Source organism: Vulpes lagopus, chromosome 1, assembly GCF_018345385.1.
Source record: "Vulpes lagopus strain Blue_001 chromosome 1, ASM1834538v1, whole genome shotgun sequence".
In the NCBI taxonomy this organism is placed as follows: domain Eukaryota; kingdom Metazoa; phylum Chordata; class Mammalia; order Carnivora; family Canidae; genus Vulpes; species Vulpes lagopus.
The window spans coordinates 139712661-139737228 of NC_054824.1; positions in this window are offsets into that span (position 1 = coordinate 139712661).

Sequence of the window (24568 nt, forward strand, 5' to 3'; positions counted from 1 at the left end):
TCTAGGAATAAATTTAACTAAGGAGGTGAAAAATATGTACTCTGAAAACTGTAAGACATTGATGAAAGAAATTGAATATTAATAAATGGAAAGCTCTACCATGTCAAGCACTGAAATCCTTATCAAAATATCAATAATATTTTAATGGAACTAGAGCAAAACATTCTAAAATTTGCCTGGAACCCAAAAAACCCTGAATAACTGAATAAGTCTTGAGAAATAAGAACAAATCTATCAATATCACAACCCCAAATTTCAAACGTTGCTACAAAGCTATAGTAAACAAAACAACAGAGTACTGGCACAGAGCAGATATCAATGGAAAAGAATAGAGTCCAGAAATAAATCCATGCTTATACATCCAATTAATCTATGACAAAGTAGGCAAAAATATACAATGGAGAAAAGACATTCTCTTCAATAAATGTTGGGATGTTGGGAAAACTAGATAGCTATGTGAAGAAGAATGAAAGGGGACCATTTTCTTACACCATACACAAAAGAAACTCAAAATTAATTAAAGACTTAAATATAACACATGAAGCCATAAAACTCCTAAGAAAAATATAGGCAGTAATCTCTTGGACATTGGCCTTAGCAATATATTTCTGAATCTCTCCCCTCAGGCAAGAGCAACAGAAGCAAATATAAATAATCAGGACTCTATCAAAATGAAGAGCTTTTGCACAGTCAAGGAAACCACCAAGAAAATGAAAAGGCATGATCTTTTACCACTCAACTCCAAACACATAGGAACTTGCATGTGTGTGTATGTGCATGTGTGTTAAATACATAATGATAAAGTTGGTAGGTTAAAAAGAGAAAACCCTGTAAAGTGAGAAGGATCAGAAAAAGGGGTATCAAAAGAGAGAGAGAGAGAGAGAGAGAGAGAGAAGAAGAAGAAGAAGAAGAAGAAGAAGAAGAAGAAGAAGAAGAAGAAGAAGAAGAAGAAGAAGAAGAAGAAGAAGAAGAAGAAGAAGAAGAAGAAGAAGAGAGAAGAAGAAGAAAAGAAAAGAAACAGGAGTATCATGAAGGTGGCTGCAAAAGCAGGCAGTGTGTGTCAGGACTTGTAAGACCACGTGTAAATCACAGAAGTCTGGATGTCAAAGTTGTGGGCTAATCTTAGTGAATTTCTGTCGAAATAATTCTTATAACTGCTGTGGGTAAGGCTTGGGGGAAAAATAGATGCATAACAAACAAACAAACTTCTATCTTGACTAGAAGTCCCTCCCACCATTTTTTTCATATTTCTGGTTCAGGCATATCTTGGAGATACTGTAGGTTCAGTCCAGATTATAGCAACAAAGAGAATATTGCAATAAAGTAAGTCCAATTAAATTTTTTCACTTCCTAGTGCATATAAAAGTTATGTTTGCACTATACTATAGTCTATTGATTACGCATTTTAGGCACAATGCTATTGCAAATTTCTTAATTTAAAAACATGTTATTACTAAACAATTTTAACTCATCTGAGCTTTCAGAAAGCCTTAATCATTTTGCTAGTGGAGGATCTTGCCTCCAAATTGATGGCTCCTGATTCATGGTTGCTGAAGGACGGGGAAGCCGTGGCAATCTCTTAAAATAAGACAACAATGGAGTTTATCACATCATGTGACTCTGCCTTCTGTTTCCTCATTTACTAGATCTTCACAGATGATTTCTTTGTAGCATGCCATGCAGTTTGATGACATTTTACCCAGAGTAGGACTTCTTCCAAAATTGAAGTCAATCCTCTCACCCTGCCACTGCTTTATCAACTGAGTTCATACAATATTTTAAATCCTTTGTTGTCATTTCAATAATCTTCACAGTATCTTTACCAGGAGTAGATTTTATCTTGAGAAACCACTTTGCTCATCCATAAGAAGCAACTGCTCTTCTGTTCAAATTTTATCATGAGATTGCAGCAATACAGTCATATCTTCATACTCCACTTCTAATTCTAGTTCCCTTGCTATTTCTGCTATATCAGCAGTTGATTCCTCCAAGACTACGGTCTTGAATCCCTCAAAGTCATCCATAAGGGTTGGAATTAACTTCTTCCAAACCCCTAGTGTTGGAATTAGTGTTGATATTTTGACCTCTTTCCTCAAATGTTCTTAATGGCATCTAGAATTGTGAATCTTTCCCAGAGGGTTTTCAACTAATTTTGCCCAGAGCCCTCAGAGGAACCACTATTTATGGCAGCAATAGCCTTACAAAAAGTATTTCTTAAATCATAAAACTTGAAAGTTGGAATTACTCCTTGATCCATGGGCTGCAGAATAGGTGTTGTGAGCAGGCATAAAAACAAAACTAATCTATCTCCATCAGAGCTCTCAATGGTGGCTTAAAATATTCAGTAAACTATGCTGTAAACAGATATGCTATCATCTGGATTTTATTCCATTTATAGAGTACAGGTAGATTATATTAAGCATAATTCTTAAGGACCCTGTGGTTTTCAGAAAGCTAAATGAGCACTGGCTTCCATTTAAAGTAGCCTTTAGTCCCTAACAAGAGAGTCAGCCCGTCCTTTGAAGCTTGAAGCCAAGTGTTGACTTCTCCTCTCTAGCTAACATCATCTTCTAGTATATGCCTGTGTCATCTACAATGGAAATATTTTTGTTGAAGGTAGCCACCTTCACTAATCAACTAGATTTTCTAGATAACATGATGCTTCACCTTGCACTAGTATATTATGGAGATGAATTCTTTCCTTAAACCTCATGAACCAAACTCTACTAGCTTCCAACTTTTTTTCTGTAGCTTCCTCACTTCTGTCACCCTTCATAGAATTGAAGAGCATTAGGGCCTTGCTCTGGATTAAGTTTTAGCTTAAGGGAATGTTGTATCTAGTTTGATCTCTCCAGGCCACTAAAATTTTCTCCAAATCAGCAATAAGGATATTTCTTTTTCTTATTATTTGTGTGTTCATTGAAGTAACACTTTTAGTTTCCTGCAAGAACTTTTCCTTTGCATACACAATTTGGGTGCTTGGGGCAGAAGGTCTAGCTCTTGGCCTATCCAGACTTTTGACATGCCTTCCTCCCTCAGCTTAATTATTTCTAACATTTCAATTAAAGTGAGGGGATGTGTGATTCTTCCTTTCACTTGAACAGTTAGAGGCTATTTATTGTAAAATTTTTAATGGCCTAATTTCAATATTGTGTCTTAGAGAGTAGGGAGGCCCAAGGAGACAGACAAAGGTAGAAGAATAGTTAGTTAGTCGGTGGGTTAGTCAGAACATACACAGCATTTGGGGTACCTGGGTGGCTCAGTCAGTTAAGCAGCCAACTCTAGGTTTTAGCTCAGACCAGGATCTCAGTGTCCTGGGATCAAACTCCAAGTCAGGCTGCTCCTTCAGTGGGGAGTGTGCTTGTGGATTCTCTCTCTCCCTTACCCTCTGCCTCTCTCCCCCATGCTCATGCTCTCCACCACCCCACGAAATAAATAAATATTTTTTTAAAAAGAATATACACATTTATAAATCAAATTTGCTATCTTATTTGGCTATAGTTTGTGGCACCCAAAAACAATTACAATAGTAACACCAAAGATCACTAGTCACAAATCACCATAACAAATATAATAATAAGGGAAGACTTTGAAATACTGTAAGAATTAAAAAATTTGACACAGACAGAAAAGGAGCAAATATTAGAAAGATGGTCCCAATAGACTTCCTTGACACAGGGTTGCCACAAAACTCCAATTTGTAAAAAACGTAGTCGTAGTATCTGAAAAGTGCAATAAAGCAAAGTACAATAAACAAAACATGATTGTATTTAAATTTTTTCCAAGCTTATGGAAAATTTAATGATATGATTAATTTAAAACCTAGATAAAAATTAACAGTTTACCATATTTGCTTTACCTGTGTATGCACATTTGTGTATAGGTTAAGCCATTTGAAAAAAAAACGTGAAGATGCTATACTTCTCAAATACTTCAGTGTGCATTTCCTAAAATTAAGAACATTGCAATAACAATATCACATTTAAAGAAAGCAGCTTTTTTCAGTGAGCCAGTACCTTGCCCACATTCAAATTTTCCAGTTGTCCACCAAATTTGATTACTTCTTTTTAAAACAATATACACTCCTTTTTTCCTTACTGAGGCAGTAGGACAATGTTTCTACAAATAATTCTTCTATCTTCCAGAGTTATCTGATTGTTTCCTCATATTACTGCCAATATTTTATTATCTATATTTCTTTAAAATTGCATTTAGGTTTAAAGCCTTGATTCAATTCAGATTAAACATTTTTGACTTTAGAGGGGATGCTGTGAACAACATGTTAGATCACATTCAGGATGCAGATATTAGATTGCCAATTATTAGTGATAGTAAGCTTGATAATTTGGTTAAGGGAAAATCATCATCTCTTTCTGTCTAAAAGATATGTATTTTGTTTTGATTTTTACAACTAATAAATGATTGGGGTGAAGCTTTGACATTTTTATAATGTCTTGTTTTCCACAAACTTTCACCTGATTATTTTAGCATCCACTGAAGATTCTCTGAATCAATTATTTCCTTGGAGTTTGCTGTAAGGTGACTCCAAGTTTTATTATCTATTCAACATGCCTTAGCCAGTATCCTTCTGCAAAGAAAATCTTTTATCAACTCTTGTGGATTGAATGTGTAACCATCCCTCCTAATTCATATGACAAAGTCTTAATCCTCCAGCATAACGGTATTTGGAAAGGGGTCTGTACGAGATACTTTGGGTTAGATGTGATCAGGAGGGTGGGGCCCTCATGATGGGATTAGTGTCCATCAGAAGGGACAACATTTGTGTGGAGGTCATGTAAACACACAGCAAGAGTGTAAGAGCTCTCACCAGAAACAAACCATGTTGGCACCCTGATGCTGAACTTCCAATCTCCAGGTGTGACAAAATAAATTTGCTTTGTTTATGCCACCTAGTCTATGGTATTTTTTATAGAAGCCTGAGCTAATACATTAACTAAGGGTGAATTATCATTTCTCTTAAGTAGACTCAATAAATGCTTAATTCCCTTCAATTACCACCACCTTCTACTCCTTCTTCAGCAAGGAGTTGGTATAATAATCACTGCCAGTGGTAATGAAATGTCCTTTTTCCTTTTACAATCTCTCTCCCTTTCTCTCTCTCATCTCTATCTTTGACTTATCACTAAATGAAATACATATTCAAGATTATACTGTCAATTATAGACATTCTTTTTATGCAACTCTTCATGCTCAAATTTGCTCATATTGGGCAATGGAAGCCCCTGCAAGCTGGCTTCTCATTCCTTTTGACACACTCTCACAAGGTTCTAGATGCACATTCCAGATGACATTCCAAAGTCAATTTGTATTTTCCCTCTTTCAGAGATAATATCAGTAATTTTCTCCAAAATCCCTGATTCCTTTGAATATAGAGCCAAGATCTGATTGCTAAATATATTAGTTCTTTGTTGTATTAGCTTGTTCTAAACATCACTGACCTGTACCTACTAGGTACCAGTAGCACCTTTCCGGTTATGACAACCAAAAATGTCTTTAAACGTTGCCCACTATTTCCTGGAGGGCAAAATCACTACCAGTTGGGAGCCACTGGTTTACATGAATGACAGCATTGCTTGAATACTCTGCGGAGACTTGGTTTGTTCCTCTAAGAATGTGCACTGAAGGTCAGATCAGCACAGAGATAATCCTCATTGTGTTCCAAGATTTGATGGTATTCTCTTCTGCAGCAGGATTCAGAGCTCCTTTAAATGCCCCCTCCTGCAACTCCTACTGCTGAACAGAGAATAAAATTGTGCATATGTGCTTGTTGAAGTGTGTCTTTAGGATATATTCCTTAAAATAGGATTGCTGAGTAAAAGGGAAAGTACATGTGTAATTTTGTTGTATATTGTGAAATTCTTCACAATATTTGTATCATTTTCTACTCCCTCTAGCATTGTGAGAGAGTACTTGTCTCATAACAGCTTTGTCAAGGCATTTTATTTCCTTGTGGGAGTGGAGATGGAGGAAGCTGGGTAATACTGACTCAACTCAACTAATAGATGAGAAGTTTTATTTTCAAATAATCTTCTCAATCTCTCTTATTTAGTGAAATAGAGGGGAAAATATTTTTTATGCATTTAAGAACCTTTTTGTTTTGTTTCACTTTCTGTGAAAATGAACTCCATGCATGTGTTTTTTGTCTATTTTTTTCTACTATATTTTTGAATTTTATCATTTCTATTTTTTAGGACATTTTATATTTTAGGGAGATTTTCTTTAATTTTGAGATATTTTCTAATTTGTTATTTGTTTTTGTTTTGTTTTAAAGATTTTATTTATTCATGAGAGACACACAGAGAGAAGCAGAGACATAAACAGAGGGAGAAGCAGGCTCCTTGGGGAGCCTGATGAGGACCTGGATCCCAGGACTCTGGAATCACCATGACCTGAGCCAAAGGGGGGCTCAACCACTGAGCCACACAGGTGCCCCTCTAATTTTTTATTTATTTATGTATGTATTTATTCATTTTAAAGATTTTATTTATTTATTTATTCATGAGAGAGAGAGGGACAGAGACATAGGCAGAGGGAGAAGCAGGTTCCATGCAGGGAACCCGATGTGGAACTTGATCCTGGGACTCCAGGATCATGCCCTGGGCAGAAGGCAGGCACCAAACCGCTGAGCCACCCAGGGATCCCCTAATTTGTTATTTATATTTTGACTTTGCTCATGGTGATTTTGGCATGTAATTTCTTATTCCTTTTTTATTTTTTTTTTATTGCTTCTGGGTTTGAAACACGTAAGAAAAACTTTTTACACTGCAGATTATTACAGAATTCACTTTTTATATTGTACTTGCTTGGTCTTATTTTTTATATTTGAGGTCTATGTGGAATTTACTCAGGTATGGGCATAAGTGTGTAACAAAATTTGTATTGCTAACCTGTATTTTTAAAACCATTAATTTGAAAGTACATTTTTTATATAGTTATTTGAAATGTCACTGTTATCATATATCTAATTTCCATATATATGCATATTGTTCATTTTTCCAGTCTTCTATTCGATTTCATTGATGATAGAGTTTGTTGTTGCTGTTATTCTGATACAACAGTGTTTTACAAAGAAATATTTTTATAGACTTTAATATATAGTGAGACTATTCATCATTGCACTTCTTCAAGATGTTCCTGGCTAGTCTTATTTATTTTTCTCTATGAACTTTAGAATCAACATTTCTAACACACACACAAAATTATTCAACATGGCATTTTTAAAATTCAAATCTACTCATGCGTCTCTCTTTTTCTTTTTAAGATTTTATTTATTTTTTCATGAGAGACACAGAAAGAGAGAGGCAGAGACACAGGCCAAGGGAGAAGCCAGGAGCCTGATGTGGGACCTGATCCTGGATCACGCCTTGGGCCAAAAGTGCTGAGCCACCCAGGTGTGCCCTACTCATGTCCTTTTTGGAAATGTTTCAATATTTCCTCATATAGGCATTATATAGTTCTTATTAAATATATACCTAGATATTTTATCTTTTCGGTTCTATTATAAATTGAGTCTTAAAATAATAGCTTGACAAAGTAGATTTTATTGAAGTTATTAACTTTGGATTGTCAAAAGATGCCATTTAGAAACCAAAAAGACAAGCCATAGATTGGAGACAATATTCGTAAAACACATCTGATAAAGGACTAGTATCCAAACTAAAGAATTTTGACAACTCAATAATAAGAAATCGTATAACCCAATTAAAGAAAAAAAAAAACAGGTAACAGATTCGAACAAACACTTCAATGAAAATGTAAGATTAAGAATGAAAAATACAAATGTGAAAAATGTTCAATATCATTACTTCTTAGTAAATCACAAATTAAAACCACAATAATTAAAACCACAAATTAAAATCTGTGAGAAGGTCTAAAATCAAAAGAAGGCAAAGGGCCTCACCTAACTCCAAATGCACAGGGAGGTGCCATCCTGCCCATGTTCCCAGAAGGAATACTGAAAATATTTGGTGAACAACACTGACTACAACAGACAGCCTTGAGAGTCTACATGATCACTTCTCTTACTACCACTCAAACCAATTCTAAAACACCTCCCCTCTTGCTTTCTGATCTTCATACTTTCTTTGACTCTCCATATTTTTCATATTGCTTTCAACTGCTGGACTTTTATACATGCAGCTTCCTCTGCTTTAACTTTCCTTCCTTAGATTTGCCCTAGTTCCACCCTACTCATCTGAAGACACATTGACTCTTAGTTCTTGACCTAAATTTTCCTTTTCTTTCAGAATGCCCATTACAACAGGAATTTAATATTGATTATAAAATCATGTAATGAATGTCTCTTCAGCACTTCAGCCCATAAAGCTTGACCTGTTCTACCTTTAACATCCCCTATAGTTCTGGCACATTTTAGGTATCCATTCAACATTGTTCAATCACTACATGAATAAATTAATAAACATATTAAAATACTGGTTCACTGTACTTATTACTATGGTCTAGATGTAAATAACACACATGTGAATGAAGTGTAGAAAAAGTGTGGTAATCCAGAAAACTAAGGGCAGAATTTTTAAAGATCTTTTAACTAAAAAAATGTATTAATCTCTTTGGTGGACTTTTAGTTCAAAGCTTGATAGAACGTAAAGAAAAGCCACCTTTTCTAACTGAAACAAAGCTACTTTAATTATTGAGAAATGCTAAGACAATTAAAGATATTTCAAATATACTGGCATATCAAATTAAGTTATTATTTTACCTTGTGTTATCTCTAAATCCAATAGTCTCCAGAATCATGGAATTATGGAATGTTAGAATTTGAAAAGACAGACTTTTAAAAAAATCCAACTGACTTATTTTACAGGAAAGGAAAAGCAGAGCTAGTTTCCAGTTTAAAGATGACACTGAGCATATTTCTTCTGATTTCTAGTCTAGTCGTGCTGTTCTTCACTCTTCATTTTAACTTACAGGTCCTATTTTTATCCTCCTGTAATCCATTTCCAATTGTCTTTTTTCAAAGAACATTACTTGTTAGTCAAAACTGGTCTCATGATAGTTTATACCTTACCATCAGGCAAATCATACACAAAATAATTATTCTTTTGTGTGCTCATTTTTCCTTAAATGTTGAAATGGTAATTATTTAATATGTAACTTTGGTCTTTTTAGAGTATTAGAAAATTAGTGTCTAATCGATCAATTTCCTTACCATTGCTTCAGAATTATGGTTCCCAAATGTGGCAAATCTTTTAGGTCACAGATTCCCAGATATATCACCTCAAAAATTCTGAATTCTGAATGTAGTCGATTTTGGATAGCCTCTGGGAAGTCACAATAAAAAAATAATAAAATTTCAAAAAAGTTCTAAGCAATCCAAAAGCACAGCTAGGCTAGGAAACCACTGTCTTAGAGAATTATCAAATTTTGAAAAACTCTAAAACTAATCTTATGGAACATACCTAGCCCAATCTAAAACAAAAACAAAAAAAAAAAACTTCATGATGGATATAGATTGTTAGAATAAATGAATTTCCTAAGCCTTTAAGGCCTTACTATTGAAGCACCCAATTATTTGCACATGCAAAATTTAGTACAAGGTGGATTGGTTGAACCAATAAAATAATCTAGAATGTGAAATGTCTAAGTCTTATATTATTCAGATTTAGAAAGCACCCTTTCTGACATTTCTTTCCGCTGCTTCACAAATGCCATCATCTTTATGACTGTAGCCTTTTTACTTTTCCTTACTGCTATTGCCTTCCTGCAGACTTTATAGCAGCTTTGACAGTCCCCCTCTTGATTCATTTAATCCCCCCTCCTTCTCTCTGCTGTCTTTTTCCTCCATCTATTTTAAGTTACAGAGGAGAGACAAGAAAATCACAGCCTAAAGGCTTTCAGAATTTAACGTTTTCACTCTATGGAATATATGAATCACCCACTTGCACATTCTGAGGTTTAGTTATTTGTTTCTTTTTCCAAAAGAAATTGTTTTTACAGATTGCAAAAACATTAATTTTGATATTGACTCTTTTTTGTGACACACTCCTCATCTGAAATTTCTCTTACTCTCTGGTCAAATTCAAATATATTCACAATATATGGCCAGCAAAACAACATGCAATAAGACTAATATGATACAAAGTCTTCAGTAGATAGCATTTTTGAACTACTGCAGTTATATGAATCTGAGCTTAGTGATTGGCACCATTACAATCCACTCACAAGCAGGAGTTCAAGACCCCATTCCGGGCTCAGCTCCGGAAAGGAGAAATGCCAGTATAGTTGAATGCCAAGGATATTTTTCCATGTAGGTGCCAGCCAGGCCCTGAAGCTTATGACATCATGAAGGGTATAAACCCTTGCATTATTAGGTGCTGTGCCCTCTTTGGAATTTGCCATTTAGTCATTTTTTTGGAGATTTGTTTCTCAGAAATATATTGGAGGTTGACATAAAAACTGGCCTGAGATGCCTTTTAGTAGTAAGGGCTCCTGGCACTTACAATATCTAACCAGACCAGGAAGAGGATCAAGGTAGAAAGGGCAGGCAGTGGATGGCTAAACCAGCTGCTGACACTTTGGGAAGAAACACATACTTTGCTGAGCTTTCCACTGGATTTCGTTTGCTACTTTTTTCTTTATCAGAGCATTAAGTCATGAAGTTTCATACGAGGGAATCAGGATGGTTGCATTGAGTCCTTACTACTGAGTCCTCATATGCAGTATAGCCCAGCCTATGTATTCTAGGACCAACATCACATAGTAATAAGCTATGCATTTTTGTTTTCCTTAAACATTGTCTCTCTTAAACCTGCCTATGATCATGCCAGGTGACTAGACAAGGTTGAGTGCTTATATTTGGGACACTTAGTTCATGACTTTATTACTGTCTCTTCCCCCTTTGCAAATACAACCAAGAGTCATCAGTACCAAAGAGAGAACAGTGGGCACCAAGTGACAGCTTACATTATAAATCTTTTAAGGAAGACCAAAATTCAGAGTTGAAGGTGAACAGAACCAACAACTGAAAGAAAAAGTAAAATAGAACAAAACAATTAACAGTTTTGAAATAGCAGTAAATCCAAATATACAGAGAGATCATAGAGGAATCCAATAATTAGCATGGACATAACACATACACACACGTATATGTACTCAGGGTCATCTTAGAGCCAAGTAGAATTTCTAAGATAATTATTTCCATGAAGGCCCCCAGTTTGAGAGTTCCTGCCTACAAAACTCTATGTGGTTCTAAACTTCAGATCAGAGTAGCCTAGTTTTAAAGGAACCATGATCTGTCTATTTCAATTTGTCTGTGCCCTACATAGATGTTATAAGACTTAAACAAGACAAAACATAGATAACTGATTTTAATAAAGGAAAGAATGTAGCTGTCCAGAAAACATTCCAGATATATGTCTATAGGAATGGTTATATAACTCAGTGGAATTTGAAGCTCAAAAAGTCCACCTTTAGGTAATTAAGCTAGATTTAAAGTAGACATAGAACTAGAGTACAGGCTCTGAATCTGAGGCCATGGGCTTCTTTTCATACTACAGCTGCTACTATTACTTTGAATTTCGCTGAAATAGCCTAGATGCCATCAGTCGGGAGACATCGTCTTGACTAAGATTCACCGCTGCCTCAAATAGAGGCTTCTATGACGCACCCAAGCTCCACTTTATGTACATTGACACAGCATATCTCCACATTTGTCATTCCCCTGCCTTTCAAGAAAACTGGATTTGATTCTTCACTCTTACAAAGTGGTCTTCTCCAAGGACTAGAGTATTGATTCACTGTGAGTTTAAACTTTGGTTTAAAAACTTTGGTTTTTAAAAACCAAAAGCTTTGGTTCTCCACCCTCCCTCAAAATTCTCTCACATAAGTCATTTAAATAATTGAAGATAGTCTTCTTATTCAGAATGGTTACATTTCCCACTATTCTGGTTGTTAGGAGTAGCAATGCACTTTAAAATGACACTCTAGGGACACCTGGGTGGCTCATTCGGTTAAGTGGTTAATTGTCTGACTCCTGATTTCAGCTCAGGTCATGATCTCAGGGTCATGGGGATTGAGCCTTGAGTTGCTTGGCACTAGGCATGGAGCCTGCTTAAGATTCTCTCTCTCTCTCTCTCTGTCTCCCCCTCCCTCTGCTTCTCTCTCTCTCCCTCTGCTTCTCCCCCACATGCTCGTGCACTCTCTCTCTAAAAAGAAGTAAAATAGAATGACTCTCTAAGAACTTGAGTCAATGCTTCAGATACTGTTTTGACCAGCACAAGGCTGAGAAAAAAAAAAAAAATCACATCTCCTTTGTTTTGAGTTATAATTCTAAGTCTACAATGAATTAATTGGATATAAGAGAAAGAGTGGAATAAGAACAGGGAAATGAAATGACAGGATGATTTAGATAGTCCCAGGTTAGCCTTAATCCTTACATCTATATAGTAGAGATTCCAAGGTGGGTACATATGCTATATGATTTGATCCTCACAGCAAGCCATTCTGGCAAACAAGGTAGTATAGACAAAGCATAATACACATTTCCTTATAAAACCAAGTATTAACATTAAAAAATTGCTTAAAGCTGTGGGTACCCATGTTGGAACTCTCTCTTTCTGGGACCTAAATCATTGGCGTAAGTGTATTTCCCTCAAAGAAGTAACTATCATACATCTGACCCTTCATCTCGGTGTTAACCAACAAGGTTTAGATCTTGATAGCAAAAACACAGGATACATTTTTCTACTTGGACCTCTTTTTTAAAATATTTTATTTATTTATTCATGAGAGACACCACAGAGAGGCAGACACAGGCAGAGGGAGAAGCAGGCTCCCTGCGGGATCCCAATGCGGGACTTGATCCTGAGACTCTGGGATCTCACCCTGAGCCAAAGGCAGAGGCTCAACTACTGAGCCACCCAGGCATCCTCCTACTTGGGCCCCTTAAAAAACAAAATTTACAGTGCGTTAGTGCTACACAACTGTCATTCTTCTCTTTTTTCTCTCTCTCTCAAAATCCCACTATTCACTTTAATTTGGAACATAATCACTCAACTGTAAGATCTTTCATGTCTTTAGCATAATAGGATCATCTTAGAGTCTTTATCTTTGTTTTTTTCCCTTGAATATTCACCAGTGTACATGTATATGTGTCCCTGTGCATACATGCTCACGTGTGTACATGTCTGTGGAGGAGGGAGGATACATTTCTTACTTTCATATTTAGAATTCTGGCTTTAAGATTGAGAGCCCTTGAGAATGTGTTGAGATTAAGGGACTTTGAGGCTGTGTTTATTTGGACACATACACATCATGACCTAATTACAGTGGGCCCCACCAGGTGTGTTCCCAGGTTCACTTCTCTGGTGTTCTGGTTCCCTTCTAGCTCCCCAATGTGCCAGATGTTTCTTAAATTGCACTCTCATTCAGCAGATTTGAAATCAGTAGGGCTTGATGGTAAAGGGAGGGGGTTGTTGCTTCTTAATTTTGTTTCTTTCCTTTGAAGCCTCCTGCCACAGCTGTGCACTAACAAAACTATCTCAGCCCCTCCCCCAGTGGCAAATTTCAGTTTTAGGTTCTAAAGTTTCATTAGCCAAGCAATCTCTCCTGGAAGCTATTTCATTCCTCATAACCGTAGGCAGAAGCTAACACTCTCAAAAAAAAAAAAAAAAAGGGAAAAAAGAGAGAATCTTATTGTGGTTTTATAAGTGTCTCTTTGATGTCCCATTGCAGGTGCATATACGAGGCTGCCGAGCTTCAAGATAAGCTCCATGGCTCAAATCCTGTCTGTGGTTTTGTGTAAGCTGCCCCTTCCTCTTCTAGAGAATTTGTGAACTTTAAAGGTTATTACTGGGAAAACTCACTGGTCCAAAGAAACCTTCAGAATGAGAAAAATCTCACTGATTATTTTGTTGAAATATTCCTAATCTTTTTTTTTTTAAGAAAAAGTGTTAAATTGATGCCAATCTCCATACTTTGGTCCAAGTTTACCACTCTATGTTTAGAAATCATTTATCAATCTAATTAAATATCTGTTTTCTGCTCCTTTGTCCCAGACTTTATGCTGGACTCTAGACTTAGAAAGATATATAAAATAGTGTCCACCCTCAAAGAATTGTAGTAAAATTGGTGTGAAGCCTACATAAACCAATAAATAAGCACAATACATGATGATGAGTGCTATAATCAAGATTCCTGGTGAGGTGTGGTAGCAAAGGAAGAATTCAAAATTCAGACTGTGGACAGAATGTGAATAGTGAGCACTGAATTTTATTTACTTTTCCATTTCTCATTTGTCTAAGAAAGGATAACTAATAGTCATGTCAGATATGTAACATAATTTATTATGATAATATATAATTATTGATTGTTATACAGTTATTGAAAACTTACCCTGTGCTGGTGCTAGGCAATGTATGAGTATTTATCATGTGTTACTTTGAAACTTAAAATAAGTTTATGAGGGGAATACTTATGTTTGTTATTTAAGTCAGGTTGTTGAAAAACACCAAACCCAAATTTTCATAGTATAACATAATAATGGTTATGCCTCAGTTAAGGTGAAAGGCTCTTTATTATAGTTTTCTGCCAACTGATGATGACTCAAGATTCAGGCTCCTTCCATCTTGTGGTACTGCCATCTTAAGCATATGACTTCCAAGTTCTTACAGAGAAAACAGAGAAAACCATGTTCCATCTCTCAAAATCCTCTTAAGTCCCACTTTTCATTTCACAAATACTGAATTACTTATAGCTCTTTGAATAGGCATACTATTCCATTCATCTTTTTCTTTGCCCATGCTCTACCCTTAATCTGAATGTGATTTTCCCTTAATTCCTCTTAGAAAATTTCTATTTTACTTCTGTAGGTAATATTTTTGCAAAGATTTTTTTTAAAACATTGTATAAATTTTCAAGGACTTGTTCCTCCTTGTATGATGCTAAATGCTAAGAGCCAGGCTTATAGTCAGGCAAAAACACCATTTTCTACTCAAACATGCATTGTTCTGATTCCACTAAATACACCAAAGATAAAACTCATTTTCTCACTGTACTCTTTTATAATGAGTCTTATAATCTGTGGATGGCATGATTTTCTTTTCCCTAACATATAGTCCTGATTCCCTCAGCCTTGAAATGGACCTCTTAATGGTCCTGACAGTGCTTTTTCTACAGCACAGCTCAGATAACCTCCCCCTTTCACACTGATGTGGCCACCAGTGTGGTTCTGATCCTCATTACCTCCCTATCCTGACCACTGCAGTGGCATCGCCATCTCTTCTTCAATATATTCCACCTTTACTTCCAGACATATATTTCTTCCTTTTTATCTCCATGACATCATACATAGTATAGTGACTTATAGGGAAAAGATACTTAATAAATTACTTTGTTATTGACAATTATAATGACAAAGATCTGTTAATGAATGCAAACGACTATCCACATATACTTATACAGCCTCCATATTATATGGAACCCATGAAGATGATTACCACAGATAAACTTTCAATGTTTTTAGAAATCCAAAGATCTTGAAGGTAACATTGAGAAATAATTATATATAAGGTATGTACACACACACACACACACACACACACACACACACAAGTGAACTCAATCCATCCTATAATAATGAAATTACTCTGTCCCAAAACGTTTCTCCCAACAATGCAAATTTCTTAGGGTACTTTGCTTCAAAGCCTACCCACAGCCATATCTTAGAAGGTAAATATATAGGAACCATATATAATAAAAAGGGCTCTGATCAGAATGAGTAAATGAAAGGGGTCTGTTTGTCTATTTAAATTATATATATATTTTACCAGTGACTCCTCAATCAGTAAATGTAAGTCTAGAAGTACATAGAGCATATAAAGAAGTATATTATTCCAATTAAATTATACAGGCCTTGCTTTCAAAAGTTGATATTCACGCTTGAGGTGAAATGAACTTCCCATAGTGTAGAAATGAGAAACTATAAAAGAATATGCTGAGAAATTAAGCCAAATAAAAATGTAAAACTTCTCAAAAAAAAAAACAAGCCAAACTAAGAAACAGACTCTTAACTATAAAGAGAGCAAACTGATGGTTACCAGAGGGAAGGTGGCTGAGGAGGGGAGAGTATAAAATAGGTGATGGGAATTAAAAGTAATTATCATGATGAGCACTGAGTAAAGTATAGAATTGTTGAATCACTATATTGTACACCTGAAACTAACATAACATTGTGTGTTAACTATATTAGAATTAAAAATGTTTTTAATGTAAAACTTCTCTAGGTAAAAAAGGCAATGTATAAGTAAAAGACAAATATCAAAATGGAAAATAATACTGGCAGCAAAAATAAAAAGGGCTAATATCATTAATATACAAGCAGTTGTCATAAATCAACAAGGATTCTCCAGGAGAAAAATGAGCAAAGGATATAAATTGGCAAATCATAGAAGATAATTATAAATGACTTGTAAATGTATGAAAAAATGCTTAATTTCACTGAGAATAAAAAAATTAAAACAAGGTATAATTTTTCAACTGTCAAATTGGTAAGGATCAAAAAAGAGAGTGTTCAGCTTTGGCAAGGTTTTGAGTAAACAGGCTTTCTCATATATGGCTACTGATAGTTGGAATTAGTTCTACTTTTCTAGAGGGTAATATTGCCTTAAAAATATGAAGAACGTACATAAAGTTGGTCTATTAGCTTTACTTATAAAAACATATTCTGAAGAAATCATTAAACAAATTTAAGAATATATATGTATAGGGATATTCATTGTCCATTATTAATAGTGAAAAAATTGAAGATAACCTTAATGTATAATAGTAAGAATTAGTATATAGCACAGCTATTAATACGACTTAGATCTATATCTTTTAAAATAGGAATATGCTCAAGGTATATTGATGAGGTAGAATTGTAGACTGGAAAATAATCCATGGAATATTAATTCTTGAGGAGATTTGTGTATAAATAAAATTACGAAAAGATTAAAATAAAATACAAGTGAATTTAAGTCTGACTGATTTATACAAGTAATTTTTTTCTTATCAGTATTTTAATTTTAGCATAAACGTGGGTTACTTTTGTAAAACATACATAATTTGTGCTTTTGATTTAGCATAATATAGTCTTAAATTTAGAAGGAATCATTAAAATAATCTAATCTAGTTCATCCTGGAGACCTGCACTAGAATCCCCTGTACAAAGCATCCCTGATGGATGATAACTGAGCTTCTCTTGAGTATTGCAGATAAAGAAGAAGCTGCTATTCTATGTTCTATTTTGGGATCTTCAACTATTAATTTTATTTTTTTTCTTCTGTCAAACTGAAACCTTTTCCCAATACTATCTACTTATTAGCCTAGTTCCTTGTACTCTGGGAAAGTAGAGGAGAAACCTATTTCTTTTTCTACATGTCAACCCACCAGTTCTTTGAAAGAAATGATTATGTTCCCTCCTGGCTTTCTTCACAAAGATATCAAAACCCATCGCCTCACTGATGGTTCCTGTCTTTCAGCCCCACTCTTGCCTGAGATACACCTCCACATTCCTCCATTCTGTGGCTGAATACACACCTTTGGGAACTGGGGATCAGAACAGGAAAAATAATAAATGATAAGGACTTCAGAAAAGGAGACCATCTCTGTGGTTGGGGTGGTAAGCTCAGATTCATGGGAAAGATAAGACTTACTAGAGATCAGGTAAAATCTTTGACTTTCTGACCACCATAGAAGGGAATAAAGGGTACGCTAGGCCCCATGACATTAGAGAATGTTTCCTTTTAATGGTCCAAATTTCAATTCTAGACAAGAATTAAAATGTGCCTTTCATGTATTCATCTTACATTCTTTTTTACTCCTTTCCTACTTCCTGTTCCTTTGCTATTCGGGGGTAATGCCTAAATAAATAAATAAATAAATAAATAAATAAATAAATACCTGAAATGATGTTTGCCTTCTCACACTCCTTTTCTGCTGTTATTAAAAATCTTAGTTTTTAATACTTTGCTTGTTATTGTTCCATAAGATACTTCCTATATATAGGTTTCAAATCTCCAGTTAGGCTGTAAGTCAGGCAGGTGTCTTTAATTTCTTCATCAGCTCTCCTCATGCCCAGTCCCACTTGACAATGCATACTATGCCTAAAAGATTAGGTTGTTAAATAAATGTTGTCTTTTTATTGTCTGGTGATGAGTTCTCTGTGATATCATCCCATCCCATATGTGAAGACCTACCTCCTGTACTGCTTGTCACATTAGGAGAAAGAATAAAGTCACAGTAAGTATGCTCTTTGCTGAATTCTTATCCCTTCCAATTGTAGATACACTCTTATGTAGCTACTTCTTACCACTTACTGTGGCTTTTGTGAAATTCCCAGTAGAAGATAGCATTCTTTCCAATGCACAGTTTGGATGCTCATAGCAGAAAGTGAGAAAATTCTGGAAGCTATTTAACATTTAATCTAAGACCTGCTACCAGGCTGACCCATGATATCTTTGCCTCTTCCTCTTTTTCCTGTAGAACTTTCCTTTTCTACTGACACCATCTGAGGCTCTCCAAAGTGATTCCTCTTCAGAATTGTGGATTTCTGGTTCTCAAAGCTTAGGATCTACCCCAACTGATCCAAGGGTCCAGAATATTTTCTTCCCAGCCAAAGAGACTATCAGGTAAACAAGAGGAGATGATCCTACTTGCTTAATGTGTCTCCTCTGTACAAGAAAGTTGGGTGCCTCTGAAGGAGTTGAAGATTAGTTTTCACTGTTCACTGAAGTCAAGAACTGAATTAACGAGGTGTACAGTCAATAGCCGACTCATGATCCTCCAGCTGAGGCCTCAGACCCAAGGCCTGATTTGATTATCACATTGCATTTATCTTGCTAAGATATGTCAATGGGACAGACCCTTGGAAGTATATATAGTAAGCAAAATCTATATACTCAATACACCACTCCATCTTTACAGTCACTACCTTTCCTAGTTACTACCCAATATGTATCAAGTTTTATTCCCACCTGTGTCTTGAAATAGATGCTAATTTTAATAAAATATTTACATATTCAGTAGGAAATACTTTCTTATAAAGAAAAAAGTTTTCTTTTTTTTTTTTTTTTTTAAGAAAAAAGTTTTCAGAATAAATTGAATATTAGTTATGAGGGCAAACTAGGTGGAAGATGTGAGATCAGGAGTGATGAATAGTCAAATGGTATTTGTCTAAAACAGTCCTGACCCTAAACATATCATTTTCTCTTTTTTCTCCCAAAGTCAATTTAATCCCATGATTAGTATCTTACCAACCAAACCATATTACAATTCATCAGTGAATTACTACAGAGGTGTATGATAGGATATCTCATGAAGTTGTGATGTAATACTGGGTTTCTGTTATTCTCCCCTTTTTAATGTCTGACTTACCAATGCATAACCTGGATATATAGCATCTTGGGTGTTATCAACTGCCAACTGGCACCTGATTCCAGTACAGGACTAGAATATGTGCTGAGAAGGATAACACAAGCAAATTCTCTTGGACCTTCTCATGAATGCCACATCCTCCTCAGAACCAAGCCCATGACTGACTGACAAGCCCAATGGAGAAGGAGCAGAAAACAGGAAAGCGTGTATTACACATTGCCCTGCATTCATCAGACCGCCCTTCAGAAAGGGGAAATAACAACGAGTGAATGGTGGGAAGTCATTTTATCTGCTAGAAAAATATGACCTGTTCCCCACTCAAAAAACAAGTGGTTGTGAAGCAACCACATTATTTAAAGCTACAAGGCAAACAGGAAGAGGCAAACCAAACACCCAGGCCCTGAGAACTTCCCGCAAGTGCACCCCTCAGCTGGGCTGGTTTGCAGTCATGATGGGCATGCTGACAGGCTCCAGTGGTTGCTGCGAACCCAGAGCATTCTTGATGAGAAAGGAAAGAGGAAAGGAAAGTGCTAGTTCCTCTTTAGTGAGCTATTTGGGAGTCAGTTGCTCATTCAAAGGAATAAATGATTTCTTGAACCAACCACCATCAGTTTAAGCACTGCCATCTGCTAAAGAAGCCCAATACTAAAATACAAGCTTGGACGATGTAGAAATCGCCTAAAACTGGAAGGCAAAAGAAGATACCTACAAAACCCCAAGGAATGGTAGCACTTTAAAATCAATTGGCAGCACATGTGGCTGTGTTGGCAGAATTATTATCATTGGAACTTGCAAGGTTTACAGGTTGGCTGAAAGATTCTGCAGTTTCTAAATATCTGATACGAGCAAATAGACATTTCAGGAGCTATCCTGGGATGACACTCCCCAGCCTCAGGTCCCATCTTAATCATACTTTGATATACCTAGAACTGCATTTCAGGACCACCTCTGAGCTAAGTTGTTATTTTGTTGCACAAACCAGCAATAGATCTTAGTAGAGCAGGGGATGAGTACTGTGACTCTACTGAATTAAGAATCAATATTATTTTTTGAGTGAGGGTCCTGAGTTTGGAGTGACCGTTCCACTGTTATAGAGCCAGCCAGTCAGTGTCAGGCCTCTGTGATGAGAAACCTTCTCCTCTTCCCTCTACATTATAGATAATGCATATCTAGGGGCAGTGGTGAGATGATGCTCCATGGTAGACGGATTTCTCACTGCAGAGAAAAATTTCTTTTTGGGCTAGAGTGAGCAGTCATGTGGGGAAAGTTGTCCCTTTGGATACAATGGAAAGTGTGAGTCCATAGTTTTCCCAGAACCCAGAAACCCTCCAAAAGGTGGAGAGGCAAAGACCTTCACCTTCCAGATATGGATTACATAGAAAAATGTACCACTTGGCTGACAGTGATATTAATGTATGTTTTCCCATTTCTCTCACTCCTCTGACAAGATGTAGTGTCACAGAGAACCAAATTAACACACCGGGAGGTTTTGTCATTAAAGAAATACAAGCTCGCTTTGATTATTGCTGGCAAGAGAGCAGAGTGTGCAGTGCAAACAGCAATCCTATTCTCAGAACTAATATTCTGCAGACAGCATGGCTCTGTCTCAGAGTATCTTGAATTGGGAGACGGGGGTGTAATTTTTCAAATCTAAAGGGACAAAATGATTTCCAAGCTAGGTACTTAAAGGTATAGCTAGCCATAGATTGCAATGAACACAGCTGTCAATGTTGCCATAATCATAAAAAAAAAAAGAGAGAGAGAGAAAGGAGGGAGAAAAATTGCAAGAACTGTTTCTAGTTATATTTGTATGAACAGAATATGTTATTTGTGAGACTAAGTGAGAAAGGCACTTATAGAAGGGTAAAACTAAGATTTATTTATCTGAGAAAAGTTATCAAATATAATCAGGCAATTTACTGCAAGAGCTTTAAGAGTCTTAACTTTATTGTTGTAATTGTTGTTGTTTGCCTTTGCATTTAAATGAAAGTGTTACTGTTTTAGGTATCTTCTTGAAATTTACTTATATTTGCTGTTTTGCCATTTGATTGTAATCTGTTGATTATGGAAAAACAGATTGCAGACCAGACATCAGAGATACAGATTCTAGTGCATATATTTTCCTCACTTATTTGTTACCATTGATAAATTATTTCACCTTTTGAAGTCTTCGTTTCCTCATCTGAAAATAGGAAGAGTAATACTATCTATATTGATTATACAGGGTTATATCAAATAGCAAAATTAACAAGAAAGTGCTTGGAAATCTAAGTTTTGGCCTTACAAAGGCTACAATTGTCTCAATTAGGCTATTTAAATCACACTGATGTGATTTAATATGGGGTGCCGGGAACATAAAAAAGCTGTACATTCTCTCAGAAATGAAACATAGATTTTGTTTTGCTGCCAGAAATAGCAAAATCATTAAACTCATCTGAGACTTGATTCACTGCTTATACATTCCAAGACTTGAGGAGACATGAGCTGTACCTACATCACATAAAATATAAACATAAACAATTCACATAATTGGCTCAATTAATTGTCCCACAATCAGTGCAATATTTAGTTTTTAAGGCCATAGGTAATTACATCCATACAAAACAATTTGGATCTGTAAAATAACCCAAAAGGGAATAACCAAAAGGAGAGTTTAAGAGGATACTTTATATTCCCAAAATAGAATTCCTGAGAGGGAAGAAAATAATAATTCTCATCAAAATGATGAAACCATGGCAAACAGTGACTATCAGACAAGTACTATCCAATTGTGGACAGAATAATGGTAATACAAGTTAAGGATTAGTCAATCTTAAAAAAAAAAAAAGAAAGAAAAGAAAAGAATTAGTCAATCTTTATCAACTAGTAGAAGGAGGTATGAACTCAAATCTAAAGAATCAGGTCCCAGAACTAGAGTCAGGCAGAATGGATAAGAGAACATCAGCCCTGTGAATGCATCAGCTCAGGGAATAACAACACTGTTTTAAGAATAAGTAAAGAACATTCTTAAAAGTTTAAGTTGTCTAAGGTCATGAGAACATTACAAAGAGAAAATTTTAAAAATAACTCTTAACCATAGTCTTCAGTTGAGCTTTATGGAAAAGGCTTAAATTTAGATAATTACACTGCTGTAAAAACATAAATACTTTTTTTAAAAGAACTTTATGAAAATTATGCTAAAGAAACTGAATGGCTATGCTCTGTCAGATACTAAGGCTTTTCACATGGAAATGATAGCCACCAAAATGGGCTTCCAGAGCCATTTTAACATATATCCATTGCCAGGCAAAAAGTAGAACTGGGATTCATTTTATATCAATTAAGAAAGAAACAAGGGTTTAGGTACTCTGACCATATAGATCCAAAATACAGGGCTGGGGGAAAGGTTTTTCTCCTAAAATGGATGACACATTCTGAGCCCCAAAGCAGTATCCCTTGGATAATATTTCCTTCAATACGTGTACTTCTCAGATTCTGCAAACTCACATAATGTATTTGAAATCTAAATAATTCTAGTCATGTGTAAAACTATAATTTTATTCCTTTATTACTGAAATTTAACCTAAATCTCAATTCCAGCTTCCAATAATGATAGAAAGCTGAGCAACTGGAGTCAAACTAGTCTCTCTCTGTTTCTACACTCAAGTCTCAGAGGAATCCCCCTCTCTCTCTGCATTCTCTATGAAATGAAGTTAAATTAATAGTGAGCAGAAGTTTTTAATTTTGATGCTGTTTAATGTATGAATTTTTTTTCCTTATTGCTTTTGGTGTCATTTCTAAAAAAAAAGTCTACCCCAAGTCATAAAAATAAATACCCTGTTTTACTTTAGCAAACAGAGCTTTTATGTGTAGATCTATAACCCATCCTGAATTAATTTTTGTGTGTGGTGTGAGGTAGAAATCAACGTTCATGAGAGACACCTAACTCTGGGAAATGAACAAGGGATAGTGGAAGGGGAGGTGGGCGAGGTTGGGGTGACTGGGTGACGGGCACTGGGGGAGGGCACTGGGTGTTATGCTATATGTTGGCAAATCGAACTGCAATAAAAAAATATATACATACATACAAACATAAATATTCTTTTTTCCTAGAAGTTTATCCAGTTGTCCTGATATAATTTGTTATAGAGACTTTCTATATTCTCTATTGAGTTGCTTGGGCTTCTTTGCCAAAACTCTATTGACAGCATATGAGTGAGTCTAGAAGTAGATTCCCTATTCTATTTCTTTGACCTATATGTCTGTTTATACACAAATGTCACATTTCCTTAATTATAGTAGCTTTGTAGTAAGATGTGAAGTCAGTTAATTTAAATAGTCCAATTTCGTTTTTCTTTTCTAAAATATTTTATGGGCTGTTCTACACCATTGCATTCCCATATAAATTTTATAATCAACTCAGTTTCTAAAACTATTTTAAAAAATTAGAAAATCTATTGGGAATTTGTTGAATCCATAAATCAACTAGAGAAAATATCTACAATAGACTCTTTGAATTCATGATTGTGGCTTATTTCATCATTAATTTAGGTCCTTTTTATTTCCTCTATGGCAAGTCTCACAGGCTTCAGTGTAGCTGCCTTGTGTTTCTTTTGTTAAATATGATCCTAACCATGTATTTATCTATAAATATTTCATATATATATAAATATATATATTTTTTCTACACCTTTGGAGAATAATTTGCTGACATGATGATCTTTCAACATTAAATACTTGATTTAACATGTGTGTCCTAAAGAACAAATAACCAAAGTATTATTATCAAAATCATGAAATTAATAATATAATATTATTTAAGTTTTGCCAATTTTCCCAATTATGTCCTTTGTAGTAAAACAAAATTCTGGATCAAGGATTTTGTGGCTTCTTAGCCTGTTTTAGGCTAGAAAAGAGCAAATGGAATTTACTGTGGCAATAGAAATGTTCTATGTCTATACTACCCATTAGAAAAGCCTCTAGCCAAATGCAGCTATTGAACACTGAAATGCAGGTAGTATGACTGAGAAATTGGATTTTTCATTTTAAATTTAAATTTAAATACTCACATGTAACTGGTAGCTTCTATATTCAACAGTGAAAAATTCTAGAATAATTCCTCAGTCTTTTTGGTCTTTCAGGTTCTTGATATTTTTGATTAGTAAGGCCACTTATTTAATAGGATATCCCTTAATTT